Source organism: Rhinatrema bivittatum, chromosome 1, assembly GCF_901001135.1.
Source record: "Rhinatrema bivittatum chromosome 1, aRhiBiv1.1, whole genome shotgun sequence".
NCBI classification, from domain to species: domain Eukaryota; kingdom Metazoa; phylum Chordata; class Amphibia; order Gymnophiona; family Rhinatrematidae; genus Rhinatrema; species Rhinatrema bivittatum.
In genome coordinates this window covers 345859819-345874184 of record NC_042615.1, presented here as the reverse complement: position 1 = coordinate 345874184, position 14366 = coordinate 345859819, and positions in this window count along the sequence as shown.

The window sequence follows — 14366 nt, the reverse complement described above, 5'->3', positions numbered from 1 at the left end:
GTGTGTGTGTGTGTGTGTAAGAGAGAGAGCGAGCATATTCTTGTGCCTAAGAACATGTGTGTGTGTGTGAGAGAGAGAGAGAGAGAAAAAGAGGAGAAAGTTTAAGAGTAACAACTTTGATTCCTCTCCACCTGCTAATCCATGACAATCTCAAGCCATCTGGAACTCAAAAGTTCCCAAGTATGGAGAGTGGAGAACTTTTTAAAATTAGTTTTAATTATTGGGTGTTATTTGTTATGTTTGTTGTTTTTAAATATTATATTGTTTTTTGGTACATTAAAATTTTTTTATGAGTATAATTGTTGCATGTACTATTTGTTAACTGTTTTGAAATATTCATTTTCTATTAGTATGGTTTTACTATTATGATATTTTATATTTCGTAATTGTATTGTTTTATTAGGAATGATGATGTTCTGTTTTTGCATTGTTGCACTGCATACAGAGTCTTGCTTGTTGCAATTTCCAGATCAGTTTTTGTCTGAACATTTCTATTTGTACTTTATGGCCTGTTTATTCTGTATTTGGTGAGAGTCTGTCTGTATTCCACATGTGTGACTGAGGTGAAGTAGTCTGCTAACTTGTGGTTTCTCTATAGAGATCTACAGCAGCCGGACTTGTTCTGTTTCCTAATAGGAGGTGTATTGGTGTTTTAGGGCATGGTATAAAATTTGCAGTGTTGCTTTTTCATAGGTAGGGTTGATACTGTTTGAGTGTTGGCAGTTAATGCTGTTTCAGTATGGGAGGTTTACTATATTGTAATGGCAATTCTGTTTACTCATGGCTTTCTGAGGGCTAAACCCATATTCAATGCACTTTACAATAGGCCTAATACCATATTGGTTCCGATTATCTGTTTTGCAGGGTTTTCTGGTTGACACCACAGTAGTGCAAGTAAATTTAATATAAATATATATTCTGGTTTGATATTGCAAATAAGATGCAGAGAAGACACATGAAGACCCAAATTTTGAAGTTTACAAATACAGACTTTGTCAAAATGGGAATGTTCCTAGAGGAAGAACTGGGAGTTTGGGAGAAAATGGCCGAGATGGAAGAACAGTGGGCCAAACTGAAAGGTGCTATTAAGTTCACTTAGAGAATAGCCACTGCCATTAGCAATGGTAACATGGAATAGACTTAGTTTTTGGGGTACTTGCCAGATTCTTATGGCCTGGATTGGCCACTGTTGGAAACAGGATGCTGGGCTTGATGGACCCTTGGTCTGACCAGTATGGCATTTTCTTATGTTCTTATGTTCTTATGAGCTATTACAAAGGCAACAAACCTATATATTAGAAAAGTAAACAAGAGTAAGAGGAAAAAGATACCGATGTGGTTCTCAAAGGATGTGGCTGAAAAAATAAAGGCAAAAAACCCCAGCGTTCATGAAGTATAAAGGATCCCAAAAAGAGGACCACAGGGAAGAATACCTGGTGAAACTGAGGGAGACAAAGAAAGAAATCAGGAAAGGAAAGTGTCAAGTGGAAGAAAGGATTGTCAAAGAGGTAAAGCGAGGTGACAAAACATTTTTTAGATCTATTAGAGAAAGAAGGAAGGTCCGAAGTGGTATAGTGAAATTGAAAGATGACAAAGAACAATATATGGGGAGAGTCGAAGAAATGGCAGAAATATTAAACAAATATTTCAGTTTGGTGTTCACTAAAGAAGACCTTGGAGAAGGACCGTTGCTGGTAGACAAGAATGTAGATGGGGATGGAGTAGATGAAGCTTCGTTTTCAGAACAGAATGAATGGGAAGAGCTAGGCAAACTGAAAATGGACAAAGCCATGGCATTGGATGAGGTACATCCCAGGATACTATGGGAGCTCAGAGATGTGCTGGTGGGTCTTTTTAATAGATTCCTGGAAACGGGAGTGATGCTGTGGGATTGGAAAAGAGTGGTGGTGCAAGAATGGTAGCAGAGAGTAGGCTGGAAACTACAGGTCAGTTAGCCTTACCTCGATGGTGGGAAAACTAATGGAGATGCTGCTGAAGGAAAGAATAATAAACTATCTACAATCAGGTGGGTGTCTGGACCCAAGGCAGAATGGGTTCACCAGGGGAAAGTCCTGTCAGACAAATCTGATTGACTTTTTTGATTGGATGACTAGAAAATTGGATCGAGGAAGAGTGCTTGATGTGATCTACTTGGATTTCAGCAAAGCTTTTGATATGGTCCTGCACAGGAGGCTTGTGAATAAAATAAGAAGGTTGGGAGGGAGTGCTAAGGTGGTGGCATGGATAACAAACTGGCTGACTGATAGGAGACAGTGTGTAATGGTAAATGGAATCTACTGTGAAGACAGAGTCATGTTAAGTGGAGTGCCACAGGGATCAGTGTTGGGACCATTCTGTTCCATATCTTTGTGAGCGACATTGTGGAAGGGATAGAAGGTAAAGCATGTCTATTTGTGGATGATTCCAAGATCTGCCATAGAGTGGACATGCATGATTGAGTACAGAGAATTTAAAATGATTTAAGAAAGATTGAAGAGTGGTCGAAGATTTGGCAACTCAGATTCAATGCAAGAAGTGCAGAGTTATGCATCTGGGATGCAGTAATCCAAAAGAGCTGTTTGTGATGGGAGTGAAAGACTGATGTGCCCAGACCATGAGAAGGATCTTGGGGTAATAGTGTCTGGGGATTGAAGATGGCAAAGTAATGTGACAGAAGATTGCTGGGCTACATAGAGAGAGGAATAATCAGTTAGAAAAAAGAGGTGATGATGCCCTTGTACAAGTCCTTGGTGAGGCCTCACTTGGAATATTGTGTTCAGTTCTGGAGCCCGTATCTCGAAAAGGATAGAGACATGATGGAGGCAGTCCAGAGAAGAGTGACGAAAATGGTGTGGGTGGGGTTTGTATCAGAAGACCTATGAGGAGAGGCTGGAGGATCTGAATATGCATACCCTGGAAGAGAGGAGGCACAGAGGAGATATGATACAGACCTTCATATTCCTAAAAGGTTTCAATGATGTATGGATTTCGAACTTTTACCATTGGAAAGAAAACAATAGAACTAGGGGTCACGAAATGAAATTCCAGGAGGGATGACTCAGAACCAATGTCAGGAAATATTTCTTCACGGAGAGGGTGGTGGAGGCCTGGAATGTCCTTCCAGAGGAGGTGGTGAAGAAGAGAACAGTTAAAGAATTCAAAGGGGCATGGGATAAACACCGTGGATCTCTAAAGGCTAGATGACGAAAATGAGATAAGCATGCAGGGGGGTAACTTGCTGGTTACTACCCTTAGCAGAAGGCATGAAGATTACTATCCTTAACCATAATGCTTTGATGCTTTTAATGCAACTGCAACATTGCTCCCCACTTAGATGGCGGGGGAAAAGAGCAATTGGATTCAGAAGACACCTGAGGGCCCCAACTTACATGGTCTGGGATACTGATATGCAGACATAAGGGAAAAAGCACAGGACTGCTTCTACGGCCAAGTCCTAAAGGAAACAAAGAAAGTGTGCATGGAGGTAACTTGCTGATGTGATGGTTACTACACTTAACCAATAAGCATAGATACCTTTGATGCAACTCCAACATTTGCTCTCTGTTTCAATGGCATGGGAAAAGGGGAATTGGATTTAGACAATCAACGAGAGCCCAAACCTTTATGGTTTGGGAAACTGATAAGCATGGGAGTAACTTGAACAGAGCAGCAGTTACTACCCTTCACAGAAGACATGCATTGCTACCCTTAACAAATAAGCCTTGATGCTTTTTATGCAACTGATACATTGCTCTCTGCTTCAAAGGAGGGAGGTAGGGAGTGGAGGGAAAGAGAAATTTAGATTCAAGGACAACCAATATGAGCCATGGCTTTTTTACAGTCTGGGGTGCTGCTGCACAGACATTAAGGGAAAAAAACCCACAGGACTGCTTCTATGTCCAAATCCTTAAGCGTAGTATATCAAGCAGCACTGACATACATGGGGGTAACTGCATGGCAGATACTTCCATGGGAAGCTTGCTGGGCAGACTAGATGGACCGTTGGTCCTTTTCTGCCATCATTTCTGATTCTATGTTTCTAAGCATAAGTGATATTTTTACCTCAGAAGCTTATACTGTGAATGTCCTTTTTCATCTAAAATCTCCCTTATGGGGTCAGGGAAGTGGTTAATAAGAAATTTTAAAATACATTTTTTGTTATCTGTGAGGAGGGTGGTGGGAGTGGGGATGGGGAGGGACAAAGCTGTATTATTTGCCTCAGGCACCTAATGCTTCTGTACCAGCCCTGAGAGAATATGCCACAGAAGAGGACTAGAAGGCTCATCTGCATACATTACCCAGCAGCTCCCGGGAAATAACTCCAGAGGTTACGGCGAGTGTTCCAGACTTCAAGCTCCATCGCCCCAGCTTCCAGAGGCCCCACAACCATTGCAACAGAAGTGGACAGGAAGTGTGTGCTGTACCTCAAAGCTCCTTACTATAAATTTACTACAGATTTTATACAGAAGGAATTTAATTCAAAACAAGAGTCAATAAGGTGGGTAACTAGGTAGTTATAAGTAGATTAACTGTAGTGTTTTGAGCAGTGGCATGTGGTGACATTTATAGGGGATTCAATCTTGTGTACTCAGTTCCCTCTCCCCTCCCATCCCGCCCCCTTCCATGTTGCCAGTAATCTCAGTCCCTTGTACCCTCTCCCCTCCCATACCTGCTATCCCCCCCCCCCTCCCCAAGCCTCCATCAGTCTCGCTTCCTCAATACTCTCTTCCCAAGACACAACAGTCACATGGAACCCGTATGGCATTAGATCAATTACAATATAATAAATCTCCCATACCAAAAACAGTGATGCAGCTTTTTTGCATCTCCAATATCATCAACTCCTCCCTAAAATATGGCTCCCTTCTTGACTCCTTGAAATAGGCATTAGTTCACACTATAATTAAAAAGGCCTTATTATTTTGGTCTCAGCATATGCCCCCAATAGTTATGATCACCTTTTTTTTTCTGGCCTACTTTCTCAAATATCCCTACTTGGGGACTACCCTGTTATTCTGGGAGGGGACCTTAATTGTGTTATAGATCCTCAACTAGATCGTTATCCTCCTAGGAGAGAACACCCTTTAAGTGAAACAAAGGACCCACGTTTCCTGTGTAATAATCTTTGCATGTTGGATTTATGGCAAACTTTGCACCCTGGAGAGTGTGATTTTACCCATTTAGCCCAGGCTCACCCCTCTAGAACCCGGATTAATTATCTATTAATCTCTGAATCCCTGCTCCACAGATTTCCCGCAGTATCTATTGGGGATCTGATTATATCAGACCATTGCCTGGTGATTGGGAGTATGACCATGGGTGAATCGCGAGGAAAGGAGCAATGGAAGATGCCTGCCAATTTGGCCACAGATCCTGAGTTGCCAGGCTATTTGCGGTGTAAATGGACTGACTTTGTCCATTTCAATCGGCAGCACCTCAATCAACCTACTTTATTCTGGGAAACAGCAAAAGTGGTGCTTCGAGGGGATATTATTAGTTATATATTCTACAAATGGAAAGTAATGCTTGCAGAGATAATACGCCTGGAATCACACTTGAGAATTTAGAAGCATTCCCTGGTATTGAGCTCTTCCGTTAATGATCTGGAGGAGTTTAAGGCCACTCAGAAGGCATTTAACTCTATACTTCATGAAAGGGCACAGGGATTGCTTTGTAATTTGAAATATCAATTGTTCCGATTTGGAAATAAATCTGGACGTTTAATGGCACGGCTGTTAAAAAGCCAAGAATCCTCCAAATTTATTCCAATTATTAAGGACATAAACGGGCACTTCAAAACAACCTCTTCAGAAATAGCACAAGTGTTTTCAGATTTTTATCAGAAATTGTACTCTGCGGACCAAGTTAATCTAGGTGGTATTAATAGGTTCTTACAACATATCTCTTGTCCAACCTTGTCAGAAGGGGCATTGCAGAAATTGAACCAGGACATAACTCCAGAAGAAGTCTCTGCCTGCATTAAAAGCCCCGGGTCCCGATGGCCTGGATTCTCTTTTCAACAAATCCCTACTCCCTGATATTTCCGAAAAGCTTTGTGTTTTATATGAGGATATCTCTGCGCAGGGTAGTATGCCTGCAACTATGAGAGCAGCCACAATTGTGGTTTTACCAAAACTGGGTAGGGATAGCCAACTCTCCTCTTCGTGCAGACCGATCTCTCTTCTAAATATAGACATTAAAATTTATGCTAAGATATTGGCAAACAGGTTGAAGCACATCATGCCTGTACTTATTTCACCTGACAAAGCGGGCTTTGTCCATGGGAGGTGCTCGACCATTAACCTTCACAAGGTGCAGGCGGCCTTGGAGAGAGGTGTGACTCAGCAGCTACGCCAGACCCTCTACTGGTCAGCTGTGATGCAGAAAAGGCATTTGACCATGTGGTGTGGCCTTTTTGCGAAGCACATTAGTTAAATTTGGTTTTGTGGGTAAGATTTATCAATGTATACAGGTACTTCATTCCAATCCCACAGCCTGTATTCTGGTCAGTGGCCCTACTATCGGAGGAATTTTCCCTCTGCAGGGGAAGTTGTCAGGGATACCCCCTGTCCCCACTGTTATTTATTCTAACAGTAGAACTCTTAGTTATTCAATTAAAGAAATTGCCTGAGGCCTCAGGAATAGCGGTGGGGCCCCTCCAATACAAAACCTTATTATTAGCTAATGACATTTTGCTCCTCCTCTCCAATGCTAAGAGCGTTCTCCCAGTGGCCTTGCACATTTTTTCGGAATACCAGGGCTATCTGGTTTTAACCTTAATCTAGACAAGACCAAAGCACTGGATATTTCCGGGCACCTGCAACAAGAGTGGCTGGATTTCTCGGTGAAATGGGCGGGGGACTCTTTTTTTATTAAATATTTGGAAATTTATCTTCACAAACGTCCCACTCAGTGGTATAACATCAATATTTCCCCGTTGGTAGAAAAAATGCAGCTAACGTTAGTCAGCTGGCCGAATCTTCCTCTGTCCTTGCAGGGTCGCATTGCAGCAATAAAAATGGTTCTGGCCCCAAAACTTATATACCTCTTTTTGATGCTCCTGGTAGTATTGCGGTCCAGGGAGCAACATATGTTACAGAAAAGTATGGGATCTTTTATTTGGAGAGGGAAGCGAGCAAAGATATCACTTCAGACACTATATTCCCCGCTGGCTCAAGGTGGGTTCAGTGTCCCTGATTTCAGGGCCTATTCATGGGCTGCCAACCTCCATTTTTTAGGAGACTGGTTAAATAATACTTCTGAGTACACCGATACTCACCTGATATCAGCCATTACCGACCCTGTAAACCCTAAATTTGCCTTCCATGCTTCCGGCCATGAGCTTCAAGAGGCTGGGATTCGTTCTGGGTTGGTGAGTACAATGAGGAAAGCCTGGGTTGAGACACGTACACTTCTGCAGCTATCTCCCCACGTAGCCCCAGAGCTCCCCGTTAAAGGAAACCCGCGCTTTACACCACATAGTCTGCCCAAGCGACAATGTTTCTCAATTTCCCCTGATTGGCTTTTTTGGGAGCTTATGAACCCTGTTTCGGGTCAATTTTACTCATTTGAAATGTGCCAGGAGAAATTAGGTATGAAGCCCACACAATTTCTATTATATGGCCAAACTGAAAGTTTTTTTACCCACCAGATGAGAAACAATTTGGGGTTAATGACAAATTCAGCCTATGAATTTTTACTACAACTATTCTTAGCTAAACAAGGCTCTTTATCGAACCTATATACTTTTTATCATGGCTCGAAATCCCGAACTATTTTTTCTGCTCTTCTTGAGAAGTGGCAACCAGCCTTCCCAGAAGAGCTGGATGATGTCATGCTTCGAGACTGTTATCTTTTTATTAATAAACTAACTGTTAATGTCAATCTGAGGGAAATGCAAATTAGGATTTTTCATAGAGCAATATTTTCCCCCATCCGTGCCCACAAAACCCACCTAATTGCTTCTGGTGAATGTCTCAAATGCGGCTGTTCTTGTGCTACACTGATTCACTGTCTCTGGTCATGCGAACCAGTTCAAAAATTCTGGGAACGTGTACGCCAGCTCGTTTCGGATTGTATTAGTGTGGACGTCCGGTGGTCTCGCTCTTTTTGCATTTTACACAATGACTGTGGAGAGGATTCCTTGAATGTTGTTAATATAATATTTATTTCCAAAGCCTGTTTAATTGCAAAAAAATGCATTTTACTTCACTGGATTAAACCTTCACCACCACCTGAAGAGACTTGGAAATCACTAATGCTAGAGCTATTTCAACTGGAACATGGCTCACAATACTCCCGCTTCTCACAAAAGAAGAAGTTGTTCTTCAAGGACATTTGGGGGGATTTTCATCGGACATTATCAGCAAATATTCAGTCGTTCTTTCCTCTGGACACCTCAGTTTGAATCAAAAAACATTGGTTGGTTGATAATTCCCATATAACAGAGAGTATTCTCCTTTTCTTTTATTATTGTTTCCTTTTGTTCCAGCTCCCAGGGGGGAGGGATGGGATGGGGGGTAGGTGGGGTATAAAGGGTAAAAATGTATAGGAGTACTGCCCTATTGTACATATACAAATATACATGTAGTTACTTCATGTTTGTTACAGTATTCCTAATAAACAATGTTTGAAAAAAAAAAAAAAAAAAAGGTCTCTGCCGATCCAACACATCTTTCTAGTTACCTGCCCATTTCTTCTCTACCTTTCATGGCAAAAATTTTAGAAACAGTTGTTCTTCACCAGCTTAGTGACTTTCTTGACTCGAATAACATACTTGACCAATACCAATTTGGTTTTATAAAGCATCATAGCACTGAACTACTTTTACTTTCAAGCTTCGACATGGTGAGACAGGGTTTTGATTGGGGTACAGCTTTTCTCTTATGTCTTTTTGATATCTCTTCTGTGTTTGACGCAGTTGATCACCAAATTCTTCTTTCTAGATTGTGCTGTTTTGAGTTACTCAATTCGTTCTATTTTTGCTCACCTCATATTTTTCCAGTAAGGCCCAACAACTCCATATTGATTCCCATTCCTCCTCTTGGGTTTCCCTTAGTTCTGATGTCTCCCAGGGTTCTGCGTGCTCAGCAGGCTTGTTCAACATTTAACTAACACCTTTATGCCAGATTCTAGCCAGCCTTGGGGTCCATTACAAACTTTACACTGACGACATACAGTACTTTTTTTCCCCTTAAAGAAACATGGGCACAGACAGAATCATTTCTTTTTTCTTGTCTCACAACTACTCAAAGATGGCTCAATTGAAATAAATTAGCTCTCAACATTTCAAATCCTGAAATTATCATTTTATCATGTTTCCCATCCCAAATACTCCGACTAACTTTCAGTTTGATAATCAGATCATTACTCTCTCGCAGAATGTCCGTAATCTTGAGTCATCATTGATCCTGCCCTTTCATGGTCACTCAATCCTCCTTTTACAAATTAAGACTTCTTCACCATCTCAAACCACTCCTTGATTGCATTGATTTTCATTCTGATTTACAATCACTTTTATTTTCTAGTACTGACTACTGTAATTCTCTCATTGGCATTCCAGCATACACCATTTGTTCACTACAAATTAAACAGAGCTCCACACCCAGGCTCCTCAAAGGAATCCCAACTCGTAATCACATCACTCCTGTACTTAAATCCCTCCATTGGCTCCCAATATCATACCATATCCAGTACAAATGGGCCATAATCATACAATCTCTATCCATAATATTCACTCTTCCTGGATTTCATCTGTATTAAAAATGTATGCTCCTGCTAGATCATTAAGATCTTTTAGTCAAACTCTCCTGGATGTTCCTTCCCCCAAAACAGCCCACCTTGATGAAAGAAGAGAACACGCATTTTTTTTTCAACAGGCCTACTTCTCTGGAATACTTTACCGAAAGAATGGAGAAGCCTTCATGAAAGAAATTTCTTTAAAAAAGCCCTAAAAACATATCTATTCAAAACAGCATTCTCTAACCAGGCTAGCAATATATAGTCTCCCTGACCTCTTTCACCCTCAGTGTCAACCACTGTCCAATACTCTGTCAGCAAAGCAATACTAATTTGTATTGTATTTTCTAATACATTTTAAGTTTTATTATAATGTTGATTTTTTTAATTGTTGCCTATTATGTATGTTTCATTGGATCCAGCCCTGAATGTAGGAAGGGTGGGTAACAAATGTTTTAAAATAAATAAATAAAATATGACGATTCTGGCTGCTGTGCAGCTTCCTCACCACCAGAGGCCCCCCATGAGCAGGCTCCTTTGGCTGGCCCGGCCTTCCTTGCCTACCTGCCCCATATCCAGAACTCACTATTTAACCCCGCCTAGCCCATGCCTTGGTGCTTCGGCATCAAGTTCCTTTGGGCTCCCTGCTTTAGCCATCTGTTCCTTGCCTTGCGCGCCTTCGGGCATCCTGCTTTCCTTCCTTGCCTTGCTCTGCGGCCTATGGGCCTCCTACTTCTTTGTTGATCTTGCTCTCTGGTCTACAGGCATTCTAGTTCTTGCTTGCTTTCTCGTCCCCTCTCTCCCTGAATCCCTTTGTAGCTGTGCTTTACTCTTCTGCTTGCCCCTGCTTCCCTTGGACTTCTTGCCTTGCTGCCTTCAGGCATTTTGTGTTTCATGTTCAGTGTAGTCCTTGCCCTGGTTTGTCCAGTCCTGTCATTGACTGTCTGCCTTGCTCTGGTTCCCCGCCTTCAGCTCATGCTTACCTGCGTCCAGTATCATGCTTACCTGCACGCTATTCTTATTTCACCCATACCTGCACTCAGTTCCAGTGTAACAGTTAACACTTACCTGCATTCACATCCACGTGTACCCACATGCTGTTCCAGTGTTTCCTGAAGATCGCCCTTGCCACCATGCACCCAGCTCCAGAGACTCTTCTCAGCTAGCACCCAGCTCCAGAGATTCTTCTCACCCAGCATCAGACACTCCTCTTAGCCAGCACCTAGCTCCCAGCTCCAGAGGGCCTTCTCAGCCAATACCCAACTCCAGGGATTCTTATCATCCTGCACTTGGCTCTGGAGACTCTACCCAGCCTCACCAGATCACCTGCAATTGCTCCCTTCCTCCTGCACTGTGTCACTCCTGCAGATGGTGTTCATCATACCAGGCTACAGCCCAAACCATAACATAAAATAATGCCACAGAACACTAAAATGGATGGACTAAATAGGAGCAGGCAACCAATCCAGACCCTCCAGGTTGGGAGGGGCAGAAAGGGATGGAAGGCTCATAGTTGTAAAGCCCTAAGCAAGGACATAGTGACATCTAGTGGTCAACTCATAGAGATGACACATATATTAAACTGATGAAAAATCTAAACAATAAACTCTCATGAAAAGGACACCATTAAAATCCAAAACTTTCCCAATATCAGGAGAACTACAATAAATCTTGAGGTCAAATTCGAAGCTGGTCATTTAAGTAACTTAGGGGTCATTTACCAAAGTGCTATATTGTGGTTTGGCATGCGAAAAGCACCTTTAGCACATGTGAAAACACCATAACACATGGTGTGATGCAAATTAGGAAAAGGGGAGGAGTTTGGGGCAGAATTTCTGGCCAAGTGGGCTGGCTTTGTGAAGCCATATCGCACAATTTTAATTACACCTTTTTCATTTGTGTTAAGCCGTGCGATATGGCTTTATCACATTTTGTGATGTTTTTGCAAATACTGTTTTCAGTTGCTAGGAGAGAGAGAGAGAGAGTGAGAGAGACTAGCTATAAGGCCCTCATACTAGGTAGGTATTAATACCTCTATAGGAGGCCCACCTAGCTACTTGAGATGAGGTTTAGGTATTAGTGTAGGGGTTAGGGGCCACTTTGACATGCAGAGTGAGACATACAAACAGAACAGTGCACTCTTGTGAAGATTTGCTTACCTTCGGAGTGAGGAAATTCACCCAGAGATGAGATTTGTGCAATGTTCTCTCAACCTAGCTTGATGTTACCCAGGTAGAGAGTCCATCAAGCTAGGATGAGAGAACATTGCACAAATCTCATCTTTGGGTGAGTTTCCTCACTCCGAAGGTCATCAAATCTTCTCAAGAGTGCACTGTTCTGTTTGTATGTCTCACTTTGAATGTCAAAGTGGCCCCTAACCCCTACACTAATACCTAAACCTCACCTCGAGTGACTAGGTGGGCCTCCCATAGAGATATAAATACCTACCTAGGGTGAGGGCATTATGGCTAGGTTCTCTCTCTCTCCCTCTCCCTCTCTCTCTCTCCCTCTCCCCCCCCCCCCCCCCCCCCCCCCCCCCCCCCCCCCATGGTTGTAGGTAGGAATTGTGGTACTTACCACAAAGTGTGAAAAAATCATCACAGTCTGCAGTAATACCTATATGAAGCACTAAGATAGCACACTTTGCAATAAACAGCCTATTACCATAAAAATTGCCCCTTTCACATGCTAGTTACAAGTTATATTCAACAGAATGGCTATGTCACTGTGTATATAATTGTGCTTAGCCATATAAGTGGCTAAATTACTTAAATGGCAAGCTTAGCTTATGTGGTTAAGACTGAATATTGCCACTTAAGGTATGTGGCTAAATTGCTCCTCCCCAATCTGCTCACTACACACCCACAACTTATGTGGCTAACTTTACAGCTGTATAAGTGATTTATGCAGCTCAGTGGTGGCTACTGAATGTAGGTGCATATTCAGCCAATGCTACTTAGCTGGACAAGTTAAACTTATCTGGCAAAATAGTGCTGAGTGTATTTTGAATATTAACCTCAGTATTTAAAAAAAAAAAAAAAAAAAAATGCTGCATGGACCTCAAACTACAGGGATACAATTTTTCCATTTACTGGTTGAATGTAATCAATGTTTCCATCCATTTAATTTTACTTTGAGTTCTGCTTTTAAACATGTTTTAAAAATCCAAAAAGTGCAATATTTGTGTTAAGTAAATTTTCTTTCATATCTTAAAACTGTCTTTGTAATCCAATGCTTGTGAATAAAGTGAAGAGGTCAAAAAGTGCCAAATCTCTAAACATGCATATCCAATAGAGTCTCCGGTTTGAGTGCATTGCTTCAGAGACAAAAAGATTTAATGTTAATATCATTGCTCGAACATCATAATTCTTCAAAAACATAGCTGCTATGGCTTGCTGAACGATTTCACAAACTACCTGGGATTTATATATATTGACTCAGTCCAGTCATTCACTCTACCATCCAGGCAATAAAAAACATGAAATTCAAATGCATCAGTCATGATCTAAAACATTATAGTCACATGATAAATAAAAAAATCTTTTTATGGGCATCGATGTCATAAGATACTTCATTCGGAATTCCCTTGTAATACATGCATTATGTCATAGCCAAGCAAGTTTCAGTCACCATCTCATGAGTTTTACAATACTTGCACAATCTTCAAAACATTCTTCACTGTAACTTAAACATTGTTATTAACTTTAAGAAAGCAAAACAATTCTAAACTCCCCCAGCCCCCTTTCAATATCATTTAAACCAGAATTCATTCTAAAACTTCACCGCTGTTCTAATTGAGCTAAATTTTTTTTAAGTTCACTCCCTCTATGTGGTTTAACAAAATCAATAAGGAAGTAGCTCAGTTTTGAAATTTATGTTTTTTTCTAAACAATGAGACACCAACAGAGACTTTCATTTCCAGCAACTCTCTTGCTCTCTAACTCGTGTTCGAAGAAGTCAACTGGCTTTGTCTACATAAATCAAATAACACGAACAATAAATGACATCAATCACACATACTGGAGTTGCCTATGGAGAAATGTAACTTAAAGACCTTTTAATTGTGAAAGCATGCTTTAATTTGATCCATATTATCGCACACCCATCAACAGACATAACTCTTTATAATGTCTTTTTAATTTAGAAAAATTATTTTCTATGGAATGTTTCTGGTAATAAAGAGGGTACTAAGACATCTCTCAAATTTCTTCTCCATTTTGTATGCAGTCCGTAGCTGATTTGGTATTGCTGCTTGTAGACATACTACATGCTGGCATTTGTGCAAAATCTTACTGATACCCCCTTCCAATGACTGAGAATAAGACAAAACACAAGTGCTGAAAATATCTTGCCCATAGTTGTTCTGAAACAACAGATCTGCGTTAGCATTGTTAGCTCTTTTGTAAACTTTCTTGAGGCACCTCATAGGGTTTCCCCCCCTCTGTAAAAAAAAAAAAAATCATTGTGGCAACATACATTACATGCACACACTTGCTCCGGAGCAGGTGTAAATATATATGTGTGTGTGTGTGTGTGTACAGTTATATGCATACGTCTGAAAAAATCAGAACTTTGCTTATAATTGGTTTCCCTGCCCCAACTCCACCCCTCAGAACACCTTGAGTCAT